Below are 18,853 nucleotides of genomic sequence, written 5' to 3'. Positions count from 1 at the left end.
TCCCACTCTTTTATTCCCCCCTTGCATTCTCACTGGCCAATCACATCACACCTATTTTAACCCTTTCCTTATGACCCATCCTAAGAGGCAAACGCCACCCCCCCCGCATTCTTCTAATTGACCTGAAAGTAGGGTGAATGGCACAGTGGGAAAACAAGGCATTAGAACAGAAACATCTGCCAAACCCAAATGTCTGTTTTGCATAATATTTGTCCTGCAGGGAAGCGTTCTGCCGTGCAGATGCTGTTGTGTTCCTTGCAGAAAATAATGCACGACAAAGACTAAGCAATGGATCCAAACTACAAGAAAGAAGATTCCACCTAAACATTAGGAAGAACTTCCTGACAGTAAGAGCTGTTTGACAGTGGAATTTGCTGCCAAGGAGTGTGGTGGAGTCTCCTTCTTTGGAGGTCTTTAGGCAGAGGCTTGACAACCATATGTCAGGAGTGCTCTGATGGTGTTTCCTGCTTGGCAGGGGGTTGGACTCGATGGCCCTTGTGGTCTCTTCTAACTCTATGATTCTATTATTCTATAAGCCTTCTGAGTGTTTTCCAGCTGCGGATGGACACCAACTCCCCTTCAACCCCACAATGACCAACTGGTCAGGGATGATGGGAGCTTTGGTCAATATGGATAGATTTAAAATATGGACGATGAAAGAATATGCAGTTGAAAATGTTGACAATAGGCCCCATGGAGGAGATTATGGGCAGTCTAGAGATTCAGAGAAATTTCCAAATCTGAGTTTGTACAGTCATACCTCTTGTTACGTTCGGTTCAGGTTACGTCTTTTCAGGTTGCGTCCCGTGGCGACCTGGAAGTACCGGAAAGGGTTACTTCCGGGTTTCGCCACTTGCGCATGCGCAGACGCAGAAAATCGCGACCTGCGCGTGCGCAGACGCGGCTTGCATTTCTCTCAGGTTGCGAATGGTGCTCCGGAACGGATCCCGTTCGCAACCAGACGTACCAATGTATTTGATACTGTTGTAATTTTACACTTGAAAAATCAAATAAAAATTATTTACAAAAAATAAAATAAAAAATACTGTCCCCGATAATGGAGATGGAGCATGACCTCTCTCTCTCTCTCTCTCTCTCTCTCCTGTAGCTGACTCTCAGAAGCTCTGCTGATCTCTCTACTGGGCCTGTAGTCTTTCACTCAAGCAGAGGCCAGCTTCCTAAATGCTTCCCTGGTGAGCTGCTGAGTTTCACAGAGTGTCACTCGCCTCTTTCCTTTGACAAAATGCTCGCGTTGACTGTCATGTTTTAAATGCCCGTCTTGGCCTGTTTTCAGCACCTACGTTAAACTTTCCACCTGCAGAAGGATTGCAAATATGGATGGTGGGACAACAGCCGGAATGGTCAGCTTGTGGTGTGTGCATGTTTAAAAAGTGGGTTCATTTTAAAAAAAAAACCTACAACACAAATATCTGTTGCACTTTTTGTACCACCAGTTTGGTCCAAAACAGCTCCCTCCCAAAAAACATTTCTTGGCCTGGAGAAATCTAAATTATCATAGAATCACAGAGTTAGAAGGTGTTATGTATTCAGTGGTCTGTGTTTGCCTGATCTTGAGTCTGGACTAAGGATTCTGAGCCTCTGTGTTCTGATTCGATACATGATATCCAATCACAGAACATTTCAGGATTTGAGCCTCTGCCACTGGCCTTTAAACTCTCAATCGTAATCCGCAGCTTGGAAGTTTAGAAAGCCAATCACCTTGGGAGTGGGAGAGCCTTATTAGACTTTACCGACTGGTAGGTTGAGCGTTGCTCCCAGAACAGGGATGAAGGAGTCAAATGACACCGAGGTTGGTTCAGAGAAAGAGTGGTACCTATTTATCTACTTGCACTTCGTTTTTTCAAACTGCTAGGTTGGCAGGAGCTGGGACCGAGCAACAGGAGCTCACCCCGTCGCGGGGATTCAAACTGCCAACCTTCTGATCAGCAAACACTAGGCTCTGTGGTTTAGACCACAGTGCCACCCGTGTCCCTGTACATTAGATAGCTTTAATTTGATCCATGTTTAATTGGTTTTTTTCAAAAAATTATGGGCTTTTCCCTACATTTTTATCTGTTCTTACTTTTATCTGTATGGCTCCCTGAGTCCCTGCCAGGGAAAAAGATGGGGCATGAATAATAATAATAATAATAATAATAATAATAATAGGCTCTTGATAGCTGCTACTAGCCAGTAATATGCGACCCCCTCAAAGGTTGTCCAAAAGGGAATGCAGACCTTGGGATAGAAAAGGTTGCCTACTCCTGCCCTAAGCCTTTGGGCCTGTTTGAGTTTGTCTTTAAAACCAAAAGGCTCACGGTCTGTCTTCCCAAAGCTGAATTCTTTCAGACTTCCTCAGCCTTGCCATTGACATTTCTCGCCCTGACAGTGGCTGTGGCGGCTGATGTAGCAACAGCAGCAGCTCTCTTAAAACCCAGGCGTTGAAAAGCCAACAGCCGTCCGAGGCAGAGGATGAAATGTGAGAAATGGAAGATCTCAGCTTCGCACGGCCACAGCAGGCCGAGAGAGCTCGCCGGGAGCCGTCATCGCAGTTACCGGGCAGTTGCCCCTGTCGAAACCAAATCTCCTTTGAAACGGGCCCGTTAACATGCGGCAGGAGGAGAGAAGTAAGTGGGGGGGTTGAGAGAGAAGGGGGGAAATAGGACGCAGGAAAAGAGAGTATTTCATTTTCAAAAGCAGATCTAAGGTTCGGGAACAGCTCCAGCAGAGAAGCGAGAAGACAGTCCTTTGTGTGAAGGTATCTGCCGTTTGAAGGGTGTAGAGATACAGTGGTACCTCGGGTTACATATGCTTCAGGTTACATACGCTTCAGTTTACAGACTCCGCTAACCCAGAAATATTGCTTCAGGTTAAGAACTTTGCTTCAGGATGAGAAGTGAAATCGTGCTCCAGCGGCGTGGCGGCAGCAGGAGGCCCCTTTAGCTAAAGTGGTGCTTCAGGTTAAGAACAGTTTCAGGTTAAGAACGTACCTCCGGAACGAATTAAGTACTTATCCCGAGGTACCACTGTATAGGAAACGGCATTATTCCCAGGTGGAGCAGCAATCAAATCTCATACAATTGTGGAATTGTAGCGTTGGAAGGGACCTTGAGGATCACCTAGTCCAACCCCTGCAACGTAGGAATCTCAACACGCGGTCCCCCATCCAATCGCGAACCATACCGGACCCTGCTTAGCTTTGCAAATGTGCGAGTAGTTTTATTGCTGCGCTGCTAGGAGATGGCGCACACTGCTAGGAGGAATGAATGCAGTATCTGGGAATTTTTTCAACTAAGAGAAAAAAGGCGAGTAAGAGGCCACATGATGGAAGTTTATAAAATTAGGCATGGCAGGGAGAAAGCAGATAGGGGAAAGCCCCCTCCCCTTTCTCTTAACACTAGGACCCCCGGACAGACAATAACGCTGCATGTTGGAAAATTCAGAACAGATATAAGTAAGTCCTTTTCCTCGCAGTGCATTGTTAAACTATGGAACTCCCTGCCACAGGAGGAAGTGATGGCCACCATCTTGGATGGCTGTGAAAGAGCAGAAACTCATGGAGGAGAAGGCTTTCAGGGGTTACTACGCCAATGGCTATGTTCTTCATCCACAGTTGGTCCCTTACCTTTCCCACCCCTACCTGGCCACAATGATCCATGCAACGGTCACCTCCAGGCTTGACTACTGAAATCCGCTCTACGCGGGGCTGCCCTTGAAGCTGTCCCAGAAACTCCAGGGGGTGCAGAATGCTGCAGCCAGGCTCCTCACGGGGTCTCTGCCATGGGAGCATATTCACCCAGTGCTTTTCCAGCTGCACTGGCTCCCGGTGGAGTACAGGGTCAGGTTCAAGGTGCTGGTTTTGACCTTTAAAGCCCTTCACGGCCTAGGACCCTCGTACCTATGGGACCGCCTCTCCCGGTATGCCCCACGGAGGACCTTAAGGTCCACAAATGACAACATTTTGGAGGTCCCGGGCCCTAAGGAAGTCACATTAGCTTCAACCAGGGCCAGGGCCTTCTCAACACTGGCTCCCGCCTGGTGGATCGCTCTGTCTCATGAGACCAGGGCCCTGCAGGATCTGATTTCTTTCCGCAGGGCCTGTAAGACAGAGTTGTTCCACCTGGCCTTCGGCTTATAATCAGTTTGATTCCCTCCCCCTCTTTCTTTTTCCTTTCTCCTCCTGTGAAGAGGTTGCCTCTTAATGTTTTAATGCTGTATTTTAATCTTGTTTTTTTTTAAAAAAATGTATTTTAATCAACTTGTTTTTATTATTGGTTGTTAGCTGCCCTGAGCCTGGTCTTGGCTGGGGAGGGCGGGACTAAATATTATTATTATTATTATTATTATTATTATTATTATTATTATTATTATTCTGAATGATAAAAGGTAATCAAAAAGGACCCCTGGAGTTTTCTTTGTCCTTCCCTTAACAGCATTAAGAACATGGCCTGTTTGCTTCTAGAGAATGGTGACTCAGTGCCACTTCCTTTTAGAAACTGTACACACATACACACAAATGTAGCTGTCTGGTCTCCTTGTTCCTCACCTCCTTCCACTGGCCAGTTCACCTCCACATGGAAGGAGACCACCCAGTGCTGACAACCACAGCCGTTGGCCCTGCATTCTGCCTGGGAAGAGGGAGTGGACCGCCTTTATATCAGCACAGCTGCCATGTGCTTTTGTGACATCACAGGCAGTCCACAGCCAATGGCAACAGCTGAGGAGGCATCACGATAACCACCTCAGACCTCACAATGGTGGATACAGCTCAACAGCCTTTATCTGTATTGGTAGGTAAAGGTAAAGGACCCCTGGACAGTCAAGCTCAGTCAAAGGCAACTATGGGGTTCCAGCGCTCATCTCACTTCCAGGCCAAGGGAGCTGGAGTTTGTCCACAGACAGCTTTCCGGGTCATGTGGCCAGCAGGACTAAACCGCTTCCGGCGGGACACCGTGACGGAAATGCCATTTACCTTCCCACCACAACGGTACCTATTTATCTACTTGCACTGGTGTGCTTTCGAACTGCTAGGTTGGCAGGAGCTGGGACAGAGCAACAGGAGCTCACCCCATCGTGGGGATTCGAACTGCCGACCTTCTGATCGGCAAGCCCAAGAGGCTCAGTTGTTTAGACCACAGCGCCACCACAGGAGAGTGCACTTGGGTCCTACTTTTGGCCTTCCCACCAGCTCCTGGTTGGCCCCTTTGAGAACAGGATGCTGGACTGGATGCCCCCTCTTCCTCAGGATCGGTCCATCCCCTCACAAGACCTGCCAAGAAAAATAAAGAATTTATTCATGAATGCTACAACAGCAGCAAGAGTCTTGATAGCACAAGGATGGAAGAATCAGGAAACCCCGACCAAAGAACAGTGGCAAGAGAAATTGATGGATTATGCAGAACTGGCGAAACTGACATACAAACCGCGAGATAAGGACAACTGTGACTTCAAAGAAGAAGGGGAACTTTTTACAAATTACTTACAAAGGTGAATTAGATAACCAAGAGACGTGTGGTGAATGCGGTGGAAGTCTTTTATAATATTTTAACTAGCATTTATATATCGTAATGTTTGAAGTATGAATTTGGAATAATTGATTATGAAAAGCGTTTTTTCTCTTCATTCTTTTTCTTGTTTCTTTCTTTTATCTTTTGTCTTCTTTTCTAGTCTGCATTCTGGAAAATTGCGTAGATAAATGTTTTAATGTATGGTTATGTATTGTTTCTATTTCTTTTTTTCTTTTCATTTTTTTGTAACATTTAATAAAAATTAATAAAAATAATAAAAATAAAAAGACAACAAAATGAATTGGACTCCTTGGCAGGTTTTGAATAAACATACACAAATTTATTCATTGTTTACATAGTAGACAGATAATATAAGAATTTATACAGTTTTACAGTATGCAGAGAATAATATGTGTTGATAAATCAGAGAGGAGCTGAGGGAAGTCTTGTGGGGGGACGGAGGGTTTGATGGGGAGGTAGGGAAAAAGGGGTGGGATAATATGATATGTTTTGATCTTTTGTTATGTTGAAATTGTTAATAAAGGATTGGTCCATCCCCTCCATGACTTCGCCATAGGGTTCAGGACATGAATGGACCGGCCTCCACTCAGTTGCTTTCGCCCCACCCCTCACAGGACCACATCCGTGGAGCAGGTGCTTGCTGGGAACATCTCCCGTACGCCACGAAGAACCGCCAGACCCAGGCGACCGTAATTTCTAAGCACAAAGAGGACCGAGTACCTCGACACGTCAGAGGAGCCCCTTGCTTCCCATGGTAAAACCAGGAACAGATTCCAGGTGTAGCTTTGTGATTATTATATACCAAGAAGTCAGCCATCTGTGCATGGTGTGTTCCTGCATCGTTTTCTTTCTTCCGTGGATGAGAAAGGGCGATTTGGGGGTGGGGGGTGGGAACCATTAAGTGTTATTAGGTGAAGAGAATTTGAATTCCTGTTCCAAACTTCTCCCTTCAGGCTAGGAACAATTTCCTGCTGCTCTTCCCTCCCCCAACCCCACCAGACACTTCGAGATGAGGAAAGGACTTCAAAGAGGCGTTCTCAAAGCACACCCTTGCCGCCCTCCCCCCCCGAAAAACGACAGGCATCCGTTAGCGAAAGTATCCATGTTGTGATACGCCACAGATTGCTGCGGTTTGCAAACCAGGCCCCGGGGTCACGAACGGCTGGATCTGCAGTTAATGCGACTTGACAGCTCGTATTATATTCTCTCACTCATGGATGGTAGAGGCAGGTCCCGTTACATACGGAGGAAATCCCTCCGGGTCAAGGTGGAAGAAACATAGCGGAGAGATCCGTATTCCCTGGGAAGCCATTACCCTCCAGAGCACCGTACGGCACACACGTGCTCATACGCCTTCTGCCTGTGCCAAGAGAGGAATTAGCAGCAAAGATTGAGCCCGGGCAGCAAGTGCGGAAATGCAAGAGGTGTCGCCGGTGGCAGAAGCAGCCCAGCATTTTCCAGCCCGAGGGCCACATTCACTTTTGAACACGGCTCAGGACCGCAATACCTCAAGGACCACCTCTTTCCATATGAACCTTCCCGGACCCTGAGATCATATTCTGAGGCCCTCCTTCATGTGCCTCCTCCTCGAAAGGTCCAGAGGGTGGCAACACGAGAACGGGGCCTTCTCTGCAGTGGCTCCCCGTCTGCGGATTGCTCTCCCCCAGGGATGTTCACCTGGCACTTTCATTATACACCTTTAGGCGGCTGGCAAAAACGTTCCTTTATAACCAGGCCTTTGGTTGATCTGTTGTCTTTGTCCATGGGGTTTTCTTGGCAGGGATACTGGAGTGGCTTGCCGGTTCCTGCTCCAGGTGGATCACGTTTGGTAAAACGTCTCCACTATGACCTGCCCATCTTGGGTGGCCCTGCACGGCATAGCTCATAGCTTCTCTGAGTTGTTCAAGCCCCTTCGCCACAGCAAGGCAGTGATCCATGAAGGAGGAGACTCTTGAGAGTCCCATGGACTGCAAGAAGATCAAACCGATCCATTCTGAAGGAAATCAGCCCTGAGTGCTCACTGGAAGGACAGATCCTGAAGCCGAGTCTCCAAGACTTTGGCCACCTCATGAGAAGAGAAGACTCCCTGGAAAAGACCCTGATGTTGGGAAAGATGGAGGGCACAAGGAGAAGGGGATGACAGAGGACGAGATGGTGGGACAGTGTTCTCGAAGCTACCAGCATGAGTTTCACCAAACTGTGGGAGGCAGTGGAAGACTGGAGTGCTTGGTGTGCTCTGGTCCATGGAGTCACGAAGAGTCGGACACAACTAAACGATTAAACAACAACAAATTGGTTGAACTAAGGGATGCGGGTGGCGCTGTGGGTTAAACCACAGAGCCTAGGGCTTGCCGATCAGAAGAGCGGTGGTTTGAATCCCCGTGATGGGGTGAGCTCCCGTTGCTCGGTCTCTGCTCCTGCCAACCTAGCAGTTCGAAAGCACGTCAAAGTGCAAGTAGATAAGTAGGTACCACTCCAGCGGAAAGGTAAATGGCGTTTCCGTGCACTGCTCTGGTTCGCCAGAAGCGGCATAGTCATGCTGGCCACATGACCCAGAAGCTGTACGCCGGCTCCCTCGGCCAGTAAAGCGAGATGAGCACCACAGCCCCAGAGCCGGCCACGACTGGACCTAATGGTCAGGGGTCCCTTTACCTTTTGGTTGATCTTATTGACATCCAACACCCTTTTAGAATGTGGCTTTTGGGGGGGGGGGTTATTGGGTTTCTGCTTTTGGTTTGATTTTATATGTTGAGGTCTTGTTGTGAACCGCCCTGAGACCTTCAGGTATAGGGCGGTGTATAAGTTGAATAAATAATCATGATGATGATGGGAGTTGTAGTCTAGCAATATTAAGAGGGCTACAGGTCCCCCCATCTCTGCTACTGATGTAGGACTGGATTTTGGAGAGAAGGGCTTTCAGATGAGCTTCAGCCCTGGTTAAAAACTTCTTCTGTACTCCGCTTAGAGGTCCGTGAAGCTGCCCCAGGGTCCTTTGCAAGGGATCTTAACACACTTTGGAAAGAAAATGGGGGGAAAATGGCATGGGGTTTGTGGGGAGCGATGGCTGGCAACGTATATTCCAGCTTCACACAGTAGAATAGTGTTTTCCATTAAACTTGGGGCTGCTCGTTCTTTTAATGAGCTGAGTACTGCAGTCCCGTACACATTTCAGGTAACAGGATCTCCCTCTGTACGTTTCTTTTTTCTTAACAGTGTCTGATTTAGGGATCTGCAAGGCTGTTTCCACGATTTCCAAGTTATTCCACCTTCGGTGACTCCTGTGAAGTCTGCAGCAGAGCTCCCCTGGAAAAACTATTGAAAAGCAAACCCGCTTTCACGTCCCCTATAAAATTCGGTTCTGTTCAGGGTAATTCTCCCTTCTAGACATTCAAAACCTTTACCGAATTGTTAAAAGCCATTTATCCACCCTGCGATTAAAGGACAGAATATTTTGGCAAAGGCATAGATCTTTCCTTCAGACGGGGAGTATTTTGTCTACCTCATTTACAGCCTGTACAAAGCCATATTTTTTAACATTCAAGACTCTTGCTATTTTTCCATTTTCGATCCTACCTACCCTGACCCATAAACCAGTTTTACTTCCCTTGGTGCCACAGCCTGTCAGTCCAGATTAGAAAGTTTGGGGAACAACCCACCAATACTGACACCCACATTTCTTCCCCCCCATCCAACGTTTATGACCCAATACAAATTTCTAAAACCCAACAGTCGATTTATTTCACTTTTTAAAGTACCGTATTTTTTGCTCTATAAGACTCACTTTTTCCCTCCTAAAAGGTAAGGGGAAATGTGTGTGCGTCTTATGGAGCGAATGCAGGCTGCACAGCTATCCCAGAAGCCAGAACAGCAAGAGGGATTGCTGCTTTCGCTGCGCAGCGATCTCTCTTGCTGTTCTGGCTTCTGAGATTCAGAATATTTTTTTTCTTGTTTTCCTCCTCCAAAAACTAGGTGCGTCTTGTGGTCTGGTGCATCTTATAGAGCGAAAAATACGGTAATCACTGTGCCAAACATGATTGTGGAAGGAAGGCTGGGCATATCTGTCAATTTTGGCTTCTCTCGGTTTCTCATCTTTCCAATCCTAAGTTCAGTTCTGCACACATCCACATCGGTTTTCAATTTTATTTTATTTTTTGTTAAATATGAAAAAGAGGCCTTATGAAAATTCAGCAGCATTTTAGTGCAAAATGTATACAGACGTTTGTATTACTCTGCAAGCAATCTTCCCTAATACATTTTAAAATCTTGTTTTCACACATACTTGCATTTTTATACACACACTTCACTGCAGGATAGACTTTTCTGTCCACATTACTTGCCTGGAGAACTGCACTGCAAAATTCAGAGAAGTGCGAGTTTTGAAGCACAGCCGTGTTTCAATTCTCATATTATTTCAGACACAGACTTACCAAGCTAAACATTGACCATTTATAAAAATAATAGCAGATTTGAATTCCTCACGCCCCAAAACATATTTTTAAGACCCCTCAATGAAGAAATTTGCAAAAATTAAGTTTCACCCCCCCCCTAAAATGGCATGCTAGTAATGACTCGTGAGTGGCCTACTTTGCAGAAACAAAATCATATTTGCAAGTTCACAGTGCTGCAGAATTTAGCATCCACTAGCAGAACATGGGTGCAGAATTTAGAATTCTGTAAAGCAACACAAGTCTTTCAGAGCTCAGAGCAGATACAGCATTAGTAAGGGAGACGAATTCTTCTGTTTTTAATGACTGATGTTTTAATGTTTTAATGTATTTTTAATCATTTGTTGGGAGCAGAGTGGGCAGGGTAGAAATAAGCTATTATTATTATTGTTTGTTTGTTTGTTGTTGTTGTTGTTGCTATACTTCTTTATCCAAAGTGTTCAATATCCTTTTTGTTTAACAAATAGAATTGGGGTAGGTGGGTGTATGTTGTGGGTGAAGAACACAGATTTTTATTTTCTTTAGATAATGATCTCACCTAACTGTAAACGTCCCCAATAGTCGCTCGTAGATAAATCACTGGTGCTTATTTTATTAGTGGTTTTAAATACAATAGCAGCATTTTTATGATTTGGCCCTTGACTCCATTCCCTGCCCTGACGCAGCACCTCTCCTTCGGAGTTGGCTGCAGCCGTCAAACAAGGCTGGATCCCATTACAAACACAGGAAAGGAAGAACACCTTACGAAAGCGAAGGGAAAAGAAGAAGAAATTTGTTTGTTGCAGAGAATCCAGCCGCTTAAGAGCCCTTAAAGGAAACCTTGTGTGCGTTCCAACTTGTCGGCTGAGAACAACCCAAAGCTATTCCATCTGTGCTGAGGCATAGAAATGCCTTATCTGTTTGGCCCCGGATCAGAGACTCGACAATCTGGCTAAGAAGGGCTGGCAGATCTGGTGAGACAGCCAGGTGGAACGTGCTTGCTATTTAATTAAAAGGGCTGGCCTTAGAAGTGAAGAGATTCTGTAGAAATGGCTGGTCCTGATTGCTTTGTTTAGCATGGATTTCCCCAACCTGGTTCCTACCAGATGTAGGAAGAATGTAAGGACAGAAGGAGAGCCCTTTTGGATCAGAACAAACGCCCATCTAGCTATAATGGCTAAGTTCTGCCCTCCATAGTTCGAGGCATCAATGCTTCTGAATACCACCAGTTCAGCTTGCAGATCAGAAGGTCGGCGGTTCGAATCCCCGTGACAGGGTGAGCTCCTGTTGCTCTGTCCCAGCTCCTGCCAACCTAGCAGTTCGAAAGCACACCAGCGCAAGTAGATAAATAGGTACTGCTGCGGTCGGAAGGTAAGCGGCGTTTCTGTGTGCTCTGGTTTCCGTCATGGTGTCCTGTTGCACCAGAAGCGGTTTAGTCCTGCTGGCCACATGACCCAGAAAGCTGCCTGTGGATGAACGCCTGCTCCCTTGGCCTGAAAGTGAGATGAGCGCCGCAACCCCATAGTCGCCTATGACAGCTTTGTTTAGGGAAGATTTTTTTTAAAAAAAATTAAAAATGTTTTGTTATGTTTTTATATTTGTTGGATGCCACCCGGAGTGACTAGGGCAACCCAGTCATATGGGTGGGGTATAAATAGTAAAATGATGATGATGATGGAATAGGACTTTCCTATTTCCACCAGAGAAATGCTGGCGGGTATGGTATGATGGAATTTGCTCCTGCAAGACGTCATGATGGCCAACAACTTGGGTGCTCTAAACCTCTGAGCCTCTTGAAGCTTGCCAATCAGAAGGCTGGCAGTTTGAATCCCTGTGACGGGGTGAGGTCCCGTTGCTCTGTCCCAGCTCCTGCCAACCTAGCCATTCAAAAGAATGCCAGTGCAAGTAGATAAATAGGTACCACTGCGGTGGGAAGGTAAACAGTGTTTCCACGCACTCTGGCTTCTGTCTGTGGGATGGTTTACTTTAGCAGAGTTAAACGATCCCCTTTATAAGTTTATGCAGCGATCAGCTTGTTTCCATTGAGATTCCATTGAGCACATGGATTGATAATATGGACAGACTAGCTACATACGAACGAATTGCATGTCGACGCAAAATAAGAATGGATAAATATGAAGAAATCTGGAATGAATATTTAAGCGATAAGGCGGATAGTGGTGGGAAGTAGGGGGAGGAGAGAGAGGTGGGGAAATATTGTTTAAAAAGATGTAGTCATAGGTATATCAGTGTATTCAAATCTGAATTGTCAAATTGTGTTATTATTGTTTTTGTTGTATGTGTCATTTGCAGTTGTTGTTTGTATCGAAAAAATGATCAAATAAAACAAAAACAACAATCCCCTCTATAAGTTTATGCAGCGATCAGCTTGTTGCTGACTCGTCTGAGTTCTACTAGTAAAGATGTATTCCTGGTCAAAAATCCCTCTTAAAAAGTACACACGCGAATCTGATTCATGTTAATATAAAACTATTTTCCTCTCAGATTCATTCAGGTTTACAGAACCGTACCTGAAGGCAGACTTAGGTTACATAACAAGCAAATGAACTATACCAGAGGGACGTTGGTCCTGAGGTGACTGCAGCTGGGCAGTTATCTTTCAAAACTACCAGCAACCGACAAACCGGTTGTCACAGCAACCGGTTAGAACATGGAGGCCATTAGTCCTCTGTCGGAATGCTGCACTTGAGGGCACCTTTGCATCCCACACTGTCACGGTGTCCCGTTGCACCAGAAGCGGTGTAGTCCTGCTGGCCACACGACCTCGAAAGTGCCTGTGGACAAATGCTGGCTCCCTCGGCCTGAAAGCGAGATGAGCGCCGCACCCCATAGTCGCCTTTGCCTGGACTTAACCATCCAGGGTTCCTTTACCTTTACCTTTTACACCTGTTCTGCCCTCCAAACTTGGAGGCATCAGTGCTTCTGAATACCAGTTGCGGGAAAACACTGGAGGGGAGAGTGTTGCTCTTGTGCTCATATCCTGTTTGGGAGTTTTTCACAAGCATCTGGGTGATCACCATGAGAACAGAATGCTGGAGTAGATGGGCCATTAGCCTAATAATAATAATAATAATAATACCCCACCATCTGACTAAGTTGCCCCAGCCACTCTGGATGGCTTCCAACATAAACATAATAAAACAAAATGCTTTCCTAGACAGGGTTGCCTTCAGATGTCTTCTAAACCTTGTATAGCTCCATATCTGCTTGGCTCGGGAGTCGCCATAATGCCATACTGTAAGGAGTGCGTGCAGGAGCCAGGCCCTGTGACCAGTAGGGCTTCGCAGGACTGGGGCCTTCCTAAGTTTGTTCTGGAGAGGAAAGGTGCGGCCGCACAGGTGAGGCCACTTGGTAACTCACTGCCCCTGGTGGCAAGAGCCAGGAGGGGATATAAGGTCAGCATTTCCCTCCGGCTCTTTGCCACAGCAACACATTCCCTGCCTTGCTGCGTTTGGCTCCTTGCTTCCTGATCCTCGGACCTTGGCTCCTTGCTTCTCGGACCCTTGGACTTCTGGACTCTCGTTCCTGCTCCCACCCCGCCATCTTGCCCCCGGTCCCGACGTCCTCAGCCGGGACTTTGATTGCCTGTAGACCGGACCGTGACACATACCCTCCAACATTTCTTTGATGAAAATAGGGACATTGTAAGGAAAAGCAGGACATTCCAGGATCAAATAAAAAAACTGAGATGGCTTCTGTAAATCCAGGACTGTCCCAGGAAAATAGGGACACTTGGAGGGTCTGAGGTGGGCCATTGCACTGATCCAGCAGGATCTTCCTAGGTCCTTGTGTTATGGTTAAAGTCTCCAAAGCACTGGTGTTGTTAACAGCTGCTGGAAGGTTTCTCTTTAACCTTTTCTCCCCAACACACAGATCTCCCTCTGCTTTGGAAGATAAGCTGCTGTACAGAGTCAAACTGCCAGTCCATCAACTAGCAGTGGCCAGAGGCTCAGGCAAATTTCTTCCCCAACCACATCAGGAGCTGCTGGGGCCTGAACCAAAGACCTTCTCCATGCAAGGCAGATGCTTTCTCAATGAGCCGCAGCCCTCTCCTCGCTCCACCCGCCCTGTAGCCTGCAGTCTTGGCAAGGAGTCCCTTGCAGGTTAGGCTCCGAGATCTGTAAACACTCAAGTAATTATAGCATTAAAACAAGAGACATAGATTACGGCGGTCCCGATAGCATCACTCTCACCTGGAGTAATGAGAAAGGGAGTTGGGGCTTTTACGAGTGCAGCCACCATTATGAGCCTGAAGAGGTCTGCAGGTTTTGAAATTGCCTGCCTTGTCATCTTCGGGACAGCTCAGGATTATTAAAGAAAACAGTGCAGGAACGCAGGGAGCTGACTTCGTAACGCTGAGCCAGAACGTCGATCTGTTTAGCTTAGTATTTGCTGCTCTGAATGACAACCAGAGGCCTATGCCAGTGGCCAAAATTGTGGAAACATTTTGGGGAAAGTGTAGTTCTGAGGTTTGATGGCTCATAACACCACTTTTTTTTTGAGTAATGCCATGAAATTGTGTATCAGTGGAAAGATAATTTAATGAAGACTGTAATGCAACAAAGTTGGTTCAATTATCTGTATTCTATCAAAAGTTATAGCTAAATAACCAGAAAAGAAAAGCACAATTTGCTTAGGTTGATATGCAGTAGCTTTCCTCCCCACATCTTGTTAAATGGCTTGGGATGCATGTACCTAAAGGGGCAACTCTCCCGATACCAGGTTTTTTTAGTTTTCTTTGCCCTCCCCTTAACAGCATTAAGAACATGGTCTGTTTGCTTCTAGGAGAATGGTGACTCAATGCCATTCCTTTTATAAACTGTATACACAGGGGTAACTGTGCCCCTGAAGGACCAGGTGCACAGCCTGGGAGTCATTCTGGACTCACAGCTGTCCATGGAGGGGCAGGTCAATTCTGTATCCAGGGAAGTTGTCTATCAGCTCCATCTGGTACGCAGGCTGAGACCCTCCCTGCCCGCGGACTGTCTCGCCAGAGTGGTGCATGCTCTGGTTATCTCTCTTTTGGACTACTGCAATGCGCTCTATGTGGGGCTACCTTTGAAGGTGACACTTAAACTACAACTAATCCAAAATGCGGCAGCTAGACTGGTGACTGGGAGCGGCCGCCGAGACCACATAACATCAGTCTTGAAAGACCTACATTGGCTCCCAGTTCATTTCCAAGCATAATTCAAAGTGTTGGTGCTGACCTTGAAAGCCTTAAACGGCCTCAATCCAGTATATCTGAAGGAGAGAATCCACCCCCATTGTTCTGCTTGGACACTGAGGTCCAGCGCCAAGGGCCTTCTGGCGGTTCCCTCACTGCGAGAAGCCAAGTTGCAGGGAACCAGGCAGAGGGCCTTCTTGGTAGTGGCGCCTGCCCTGTGGAACGCCCTCCCACCAGATGTCAAAGAGAACAACAACCACCAGACTTTTAGAAGACATCTGAAGGCAGCCCTGTTTAGGGAAGCTTTTAATGTTTGGTGCATTACGGTAATTTAATATTTTGTTGGAAGCCACCCAGAGTGGCTGGAGAAGCCCAGCCAGATGGGTGGGGTATAAATTATTATTATTATTATTATTATTATTATTATTATTATTATTATACACAAATGTAGCTGCCTGGTATCCTTGTTCCTCACCTCCTTCCACTGGCCAGTTCACCTCCACATGAAGGAGACCACCCAGTGCTGACAACCACAGCTGTTGGCCCCTGTGTTCTGCCAGAGAAGAGGGAGCGGACCGCCTTTATATCAGCACAGCTGCCATGTGCTTTTGTGACATCACAGGCAGTCCACAGCCAATGGCAACAGCTGAGGAGGCATCACCATAACCACCTCAGACCTCACAATGGTGGATACAGCTCAACAGCCTTTATCTGTATTGGTAGTTAAGGTAAAGGACCCCTGGACAGTCAAGCTCAGTCAAAGGCAACTATGGGGTTCCAGCGCTCATCTCACTTCCAGGCCAAGGGAGCTGGAGTTTGTCCACAGACAGCTTTCCGGGTCATGTGGCCAGCAGGACTAAATTGCTTTTGGCCGTGATGGAAACCAGAGCACACAAAAACGCTGTTTACCTTCCCGCCGGAGCGGTACCTATTTATCTACTTGTACTGGCATGCTTTCAAGCAGCTAGGTTGGCAGGAGTTGGGACAGAGCAATGGGAGCTCACCCTGTTGCGGGGATTCGAACCGCCGACCTTCTGATCAGCAGGCCCAAGAGGCTCAGTGGTTTAGACCACAGCATCGTGTTAAGTGTCCGTGTTAAATGTATTGGTACCAAACAAGGACACACTATATTTTGTTTTTTTTTTGGAATTATATTTTTATTGGTTTACAAATACAAAAAAAAAGAAAACAAAGTTGTACATTCAAACTTCTTAATTACCTCTTAATTCCATTTTTTGACTTCCCTCAATTTGTCTGAACTTCCTTCATTTTATAACTTTTAACACAATCCTACTTATTGTTATTTATTCTGGTAGCTTCAATTTCATTGTTTATACTTATTATTAGATTTTCACATCACAGAGCTTCCTTAAAACTTACAACCGTAATCTGGTTATCACTTAGTTTTTGCAAATATTGAATAAACTTCTCCCAATCTTCTGTAAATCTTTGATTTCGTCGATTCCGAATCCTTACTGTCATTCTGTCCAATTCCGCGTAGTCCATCATTTTGGCTCTCCAATCTTCTATCGTAGGCAGCTCCTCTTGTTTCCATTTCTGGGCCATCAATATTCTTGCTGCAGTCACTGCGTATAAAAATAGGACACACTATATTTTGGGAGGAATATTTTTCAGCCCAGTGGCTGCACTCCTTTGTGTCCTCTTGAATAGCAGTATGACTTTCTCTCAATATACAGTGGTGCCCCGCAAGACGAATGCCTCGCAAGACGAAAAACTCGCTAGACAAAAGGGTTTTCCGTTTTTTGAGTCGTTCCGCAAGACGAATTTCCCTACGGGCTTGCTTCGCAAGACGAAACGTCTTGCGAGTTCTTGCGAGTTTGTTTCCTTTTTCTTAAAGCCGCTAAGCCGTTAAGCCGTTAATAGCCGCTAAGCCACTAAGCCGTTAATAGCCGCTAAGCCGCTAATAGCCGCTAAGCCGCTAATAGCCGTGCTTCGCAAGACGAAAAAACCGCAAGACGAAGAGACTTGTGGAACAGATTAATTTCGTCTTGCGAGGCACCACTGTACACCTTTGTACATGTCATATCCAGGGCCATCTTAAGCATATCCGGCGCCATGGTGCAAAGATCCCTCCGGCACCCCACCCCCTGTTTCCCAGAGTTGTTGACCTTTTCTCAAGCCTCAGCCGTGGATCGCTCTCCTCCCGCGGAGGCTTGGGAAGCAAGCTGCACACCCGCGAGCCATATGGTTGACGGGGTGCAGCTGTTAGGTGTGCAGGAGGGAAAGGGGAGGCCTCCAGCAAAGCCGTGCAGCTCCCCCACTCGCTGGGGCACCCCTGAGAGCCTGGCAACCTGGCACAACGCACCAGTAAACCCAATGGGAAAGACAGCTTTGGTCATATCACAGCAAAGCAATTTCCATCTTGGATGAATTTTTAAGAATTATATGCAGTTTTACGCACGCTATACCTCCGCATATTCATCTTTGGGGTAGCTCAGTCAGTAGAGAAGGAGATTCCTTGTCTCAGGGTCAAGCTCCACATTAGGTGAATGATCCCTGCATTGCAGAGGTTTGGACTTGATGAGTCTTGTGGTCTCTTCCAACTCTATAATTCTTTGATTTCTTGGCCAGATAACTGCATCACAAAATTCAGGGAAGCGCAAATTTTGAAGGATGGTTGTGTTTCAGTCTGAGCATTGTTCCCGGCAGCGTAAATCATTTAGGTTCACCTTTAAACATGAACGGAATTGAGTTCCTCCCCCATCCCTACCAACAGTAAAGATCTCTTGGCCGCTTTGCCTTTCCAGATCCAAACAGGAATGTTTATTGTTCTGCCTCTCAAGAGCGGAGCTCAGGGCAGCTAAAAATACCCTCTGATTTCTTTCTATATTTATGTGATGTTGTTTACACGGGCTCTTGCAAGCAGGAACTGGCAAATGGTTGCAAGAGGGAGGTGTGGAAAGGCTCCCAAATAAAGGCAGATTTGAGCTTCGCTTCCTGCACAGAGAAGATAGCAGTGCGCATTGAAATATATGCAGCGAGGGCATATTGTTGACACACAACAGGCCTGGTTTCTGGCAGTTCGTGTCTATTTTTTTAAAAGTACGCAAGGACTCAGTGTGGGCAAAAGCAAAGTTGCGCTTGTGACCTTTGCACATTTTGAGCATTTATCAAAGATTATTGCATCGGTGGTATAATGGCAGCCCAGAGATTGATCACACATTAGCAGTTAGGTATCTAGGTACTTTCCCAGTAGTGATGTATGGAGGTGAGAGCTGGACCAAAAGAAGGCTGATCGCCGAAGAATGGATGCTTTTGAATTCTGGTGCTGGAGGAGACTCTTGAGAGTCCCATGGACTGCAAGAAGATCAAACCTCTCCATTCTTAAGGAAATCAGCCCTGAGTGCTCACTGGAAGGACAGATCCTGAAGCTGAGGCTCCAATACTCTGGCCACCTCATGAGAAGAGAAGACTCCCTGGAAAAGACCCTGATGTTGGGAAAGATGGAGGGCACAAGGAGAAGGGGATGACAGAGGACGAGATGGTGGGACAGTGTTCTCGAAGCTACCAGCATGAGTTTGACCAAACTGCGGGAGGCAGTTGAAGAGTGGAGTGCCTGGCGTGCTCTGGTCCATGGGGTCACGAAGAGTCGGACACGACTAAACAACTATCTATACAAATGGGATGCGGGTGGTGCTGTGGGTTAAACCACAGAGCCTAGGACTTGCTGATCAGAAGGTCGGTGGTTCGAA

General features: G+C 46.6%; 2 long non-coding RNA genes across 2 annotated transcripts; both read right to left on the bottom strand.

Moving 5' to 3' along the window:
* Positions 1-1,218: 1,218 nt before the first annotated feature.
* Positions 1,219-4,779, bottom strand: LOC128412494 (uncharacterized). The gene is made up of 2 exons (XR_008330093.1): positions 4,547-4,779; positions 1,219-1,315 (listed from the first exon to the last, which is right to left on the bottom strand). It is a non-coding gene; the product is annotated as an uncharacterized LOC128412494 (long non-coding RNA).
* A 4,492-nt stretch (positions 4,780-9,271) lies between these two features.
* LOC128412493 (uncharacterized) lies at positions 9,272-12,722 on the bottom strand. The gene is made up of 2 exons (XR_008330092.1): positions 12,484-12,722; positions 9,272-9,873 (listed from the first exon to the last, which is right to left on the bottom strand). It is a non-coding gene; the product is annotated as an uncharacterized LOC128412493 (long non-coding RNA).
* Positions 12,723-18,853: the final 6,131 nt, after the last annotated feature.

This window comes from Podarcis raffonei, chromosome 4, assembly GCF_027172205.1.
Source record: "Podarcis raffonei isolate rPodRaf1 chromosome 4, rPodRaf1.pri, whole genome shotgun sequence".
NCBI lineage: Eukaryota > Metazoa > Chordata > Lepidosauria > Squamata > Lacertidae > Podarcis > Podarcis raffonei.
Note: the sequence above shows the minus strand (reverse complement) of the source record. Positions and strands in the feature narration are given on the sequence as shown.